The following is a 4,741-nucleotide window of genomic DNA, read 5'->3' as shown; positions in this document are numbered from 1 at the left end:
CACGATTTCTATTCTTTTAAATTTGCTGAAGTGTGGTTTATGGCCCAGAATATGATATATCTTGGTGAATATTCTACATGAGTTTGAGAAGAATGTGTTATCTGCTCTTGTTGGATGAGTAGTGTATGGATGTTAATTATATACAGTTTATTTATTGTGCTGTTGAGTTCAATTATCTCCTTACTGATGCTCTGCCTGCTGGACCTGTCTATTTCTGATAGAAGGATATTAAAGTCTCCAAATATAATACTAGACTGATCTCTTTCTCCTTGCGGATCTATTTGTTTTTGCCTTATATAGTTTGATGCTCGGTTGTCAGGCTCATACACATTAAGTGTTATTATGTTTTCTTGCCCTTCTCCATCCTTGACAATTTTCCTTGTTTCTGAAGTTGATTCAGTCTGAAGTGCATTTCTTATAGATACTGTATGTTGGATCTTGTTTTTTGATCCACTCTGATAATCTTTGTTGTTTAGTTGGTGTATTTAGACCATTGACATTTAAGCTGATCATTGATATACTTGGATTAATATATACCACATTTTTACCATTTTCCATTTGTTTCTATTTTGTCTTCCACACTTTTCTGCTTTTTGTGATTTTAACTATTTTATATGAATCCATTTTCTCTCCTTTTTTATCATGTCATTTTTTGTCTACTTTTTTTTAGGGGTTGCCCTCGAGTTTACAATACATATTTACAACTAATCCAAGTCTACTTTCAAATAACACTCTACCTCTTCATGGGTACTGCAAGTACCTTGTAATAACAAAATATTCCTAATTCCTCCCACCTATCCCTTGTATCATTGCTGCCATCCATGTCACTTATACATAGGCATACATAAGTGAACTTCACCATGCTCCTGATTTATTTTCTCCCCTTGGGTGGGACAGGATGGCTACAGGGGGCTGGAGTTGAATATTTCCCTTCCCAGTTAGGTTAGGCTCTGATAAAACCCCAGCAGGTTAGGCTCTGGTAAAATAGTTTCTCCTGGGGCACCTGGGTGGCTCAGTTGGTTAAGCGACTGCCTTCGGCTCAGGTCATGATCCCGGAGTCGCGGGATCGAGTCCCGCAACGGGCTCCCTGCTCAGCAGGGAGTCTGCTTCTCCCTCTGACCCTCTTCCCTCTCGTGCTATCTCTCATTCTCTCTCTCTCAAATAAATAAATAAAATCTTAAAAAAAAAAATAGTTTCTCCTGAGGGCAAACCTAGTAAAGAACAAAATGCATGCTCACTTCGGCAGCACATATACTAAAATTGGAACGATACAGAGAAGATTAGCATGGCCCCTGCGCAAGGATGACACGCAACTTTGTGAAGCGTTCCATATTTTTTGAATCACAGACCTGTACCCCTGAAACCAATAATACATTATGTTAATAAAAAAATTAAAATAATAAACAATTTTAAATAAAGAACAAAATGCTCTGGCATATTTCAAAATGGCTCCGTTTCCTCTCCCGCTGCATGAGGGGATTTTTCTCTGATGTTCACTGTGAGGACTGGTGGAGCCCCTGGAGATAAAACTCACAGAGGCTTGGGGTCCCCCTACAACTGGGTCTCCCTGGAGTTTTTACCTCTCAGTTATGTCTACAGGAAGCATCCAGAAATTCGTCAATTATAGCTCAGGTTTTCCTACTCTGGCACTGCTCCCTGTGGAGGTTTTTGGTCAGGTAAGTTGTGATTCTCTGCATCTACCCGTCTGTCTCTTCAGTTTGGGCAGGGACAGTTTGCCCCGTGACCTCACTTCTCTGACAGATCTAAGAAGAGTTGTTGATCTTTCAGTTTCTTCAGCTTTTTACTTGTTGTTAGGATAGAGTGAAGATTTCCAGGCTTCTTATATGTTGGACCGGAATCCAGAAGTCTTTATTACTTTGTTGTTGTTGTTATTGTTTTTGTTTTGTTTTGTTTTTTCCTCTTTGTTATACTATTTAATTTAATGTATTATTTTTCCCGTTTTTAAAAATTGTGGTAAAAAACATTTAACATAAAATTTACCATATTTACTATTTTTAAGTCTACAGTTCAATGGTGTGAAGTACCTTCATAATGTTGTGCAACCGTAAACACCATCTGTCTCCAGAACTCTTTTTTTTTAAAGATTTTATTTATTGGGGCACCTGGGTGGCTCAGTCGTTGGGCGTCTGCCTTCAGTTCAGGTCATGATCCCAGGGTCCTGGGATCGAGCCCCGCTTCGGGCTCCCTGCTCAGCGGGAAGCCTGCCTCTCCCTCACCCACTCCCCCTGCTTGTGTTCCCTCTCTCGCTGTCTGTCTCTGACAAATAAATAAAATCTTTTTAAAAAATAAAATTAAAATAAAGATTTTATTTATTTATTTGTCAGAGAGAGAGGGCGCACAAGCAGGGAGGAGCAGAAGGAGAGGGAGAAGCAGGCTCCCTGCTGAGCAAGGAGCCCGACCCCGACCCCGGGATCATGACCTGAGCCAAAGCAGATGCTTAACCAACTGAGCCACCCAGGCGTCCCTCCAGAACTCCCTTCATCTTGTAGAACTGAAACTCTGCCCCCGTTAAACAATAACTTCCCATTCCTCCTCCCCAGCCCCTAGCAATCGCCATTCCACTTTCTGTCTTTATGATTTTGACTACTTTAAGTAATTCCTATAAGTGGACTCACACACTGTCTTATTGTGAGTGGCTTATTTTACCTAGTGTAATGTCCTTAAGGTTCATCCACGTTGTTGCATGTGTCAGAATTTCCTTCCTTTTTATTTTTATTTTATTTTTTTAAAGATTTTACCTATTTGACAGAGAGACACAACGAGAGAGGGAACACAAGCACAGGGAGTGGGAGCCCGAGGCAGGGCTCCATCTCAGGACCCCGGGATCACTACCTGAGCCAAAGGCAGATGCTTAACACCTGAGCCACCTAGGCACCCCTTTCATTCCTTTTTAAAGCTAAGTAATATTCCACTGTATGTATATAACACATTTTGCTTATCCGTTCATCTGTCAATGGACACTTGGATTGCTTCCAGGTTTTAACTATTATGAATGATGCTGCTATGAATGTAGGTATATACATATACATATACATGTATATATTTATATATGACCCTGCTTTCAATTCTTTTGAGTATATACCCAGAAGTGGAATTGCTGGATTATATTGTAATATTATTTTCAATTTTTTGAGGAAGCACCATACTGTTTTCCACAGCAACTGCACCATTTTCAATTCCTACCAACACTGCACAGGGATTCCAATTTCTCCACATCCTCGCCAACACTTGTCATTTTCTGTTTCTTCTTCCCTCCTTCCTTCCTTCCTTCCCTCCCTCCCTCCTTCCTTCCTTCCTTCCCTCCCTCCCTCTGTTCTTTCTTTCTTTCTTTCTTTCTTTCTTTCTTTTTCTTTCTTTCTTTCTTTCTTTCTTTCTTTCCTCCCTCCCTTCCTTCCTTCCTTCCTTCCTTCCTTCCTTCCTTCCTTCTTTCTTTCTTTCTTTCTTTCTTTCTTTCTTTCTTTCTTTCTTTCTTTCTTTCTTTCTTTTTTTCTCCAACCTAATGAATGTGAGGTGGTATCGCATTGTAGTTTTGATGTGTATTTCCCTAATGATTAGTGATGTTGATCATGTTTTCACATGTTTATTGGCCACTGGTAGATCTTTTCTGGTGAAATGTCTATTCAAGTTCTTTACTCATTTTTGAATTGGGTTGTCACTATTGTTGTACCCATTTCTTTTTGAATGAGCTTTAACGGTTGGTGTTTGTCTTTTTTTTTAAGATTTTATTTATTTATTTGAGAGAGAGAATGAGAGAGAGAGAGCACATGAGAGGGGGGAGGGTCAGAGGGAGAAGCAGACTCCCTGCTAAGCAGGGAGCCCGATGCGGGACTCGATCCTGGGACTCCAGGATCATGACCTGAGCCGAAGGCAGTCGCTTAACCAGCTGAGCCACCCAGGCGCCCACAGTTGGTGTTTTTCAAGGAATTTGTTAATTTCATCTAAGTTGTGAAATTTATGGATATTTATGTTTGTAGTATTCCTTGCTTTTTTTTTAATGTCTTAGAGCCTGTAGTGATGTCCTCTAATTGCTATTATTTATAATTTACAGTTCTCCTTTTTTCTTGGTCAGTATGGCTAGAAGTTTATCAATTTTATTAATTTTTTTCCCAAAGAACTAATTTTTGGTTTCACTGATTTTTCTCTATTGTTTGTTCTTGGTTTCATTGATTTCTGTTCAATCTTTCTTTCTTTCTGCCTGACTTAGTTCTAATTTGCTCTTCTTTTCCTAGGTTTTTTTTTTTTTTAAGTAAACTCTATGCCCAACATGGGGCTCAAACTCACAACCCTGAGATCAAGAGTCGCATGCTCTACCCACTGAGCCAGCGAGGTATCCCTCTCTAGTTTTTTAAGGTAGAAGCTTAAATTACTGAGTTGAGATCTTTCTTATTTTCTTTTTTTTTTTTTTTAAGATTTTATTTATTTATCTGACAGAGAGAGAGACAGTGAGAGAGGGAAAACAAGCAGCGGGAGTGGAGAGGGAGAAGCAGGCTTCCCGCTGAGTGGGGAGCCCCATGCGGGGCCCGATCTCAGGACCCTGGGATCATGATCTGAGCTGAAGGCAGATGCTCAACGACTGAGCCACCCAGGCGCTCCAAGATCTTTCTTATTTTCTGACCTAAGTATTTAGTACTGTTTCCCTTGAGACACTGCTTAATTGCAACCCACAAATTTTGATGTTATCATCTGCATTCACTTTAAAATATTTTCTAATTTCCCTTAT

At 39.9% G+C, this 4,741-nt stretch overlaps 1 non-coding gene across 1 annotated transcript; it reads left to right on the top strand.

Annotated features, from left to right (window-relative positions):
• The first annotated feature begins 1,230 nt into the window (after positions 1-1,230).
• LOC114200621 (U6 spliceosomal RNA) lies at positions 1,231-1,337 on the top strand. Its single transcript, XR_003607488.1, has one exon. It is a non-coding gene; the product is annotated as a U6 spliceosomal RNA (small nuclear RNA).
• The last annotated feature ends 3,404 nt before the right edge of the window (positions 1,338-4,741 follow it).

Source organism: Eumetopias jubatus, unplaced genomic scaffold, assembly GCF_037043125.1.
Source record: "Eumetopias jubatus isolate StellerSeaLion01/CBP00866 unplaced genomic scaffold, mEumJub1_p1.0 scaffold_10, whole genome shotgun sequence".
In the NCBI taxonomy this organism is placed as follows: domain Eukaryota; kingdom Metazoa; phylum Chordata; class Mammalia; order Carnivora; family Otariidae; genus Eumetopias; species Eumetopias jubatus.
This window is presented reverse-complemented; position numbering and strand designations above follow the sequence as displayed.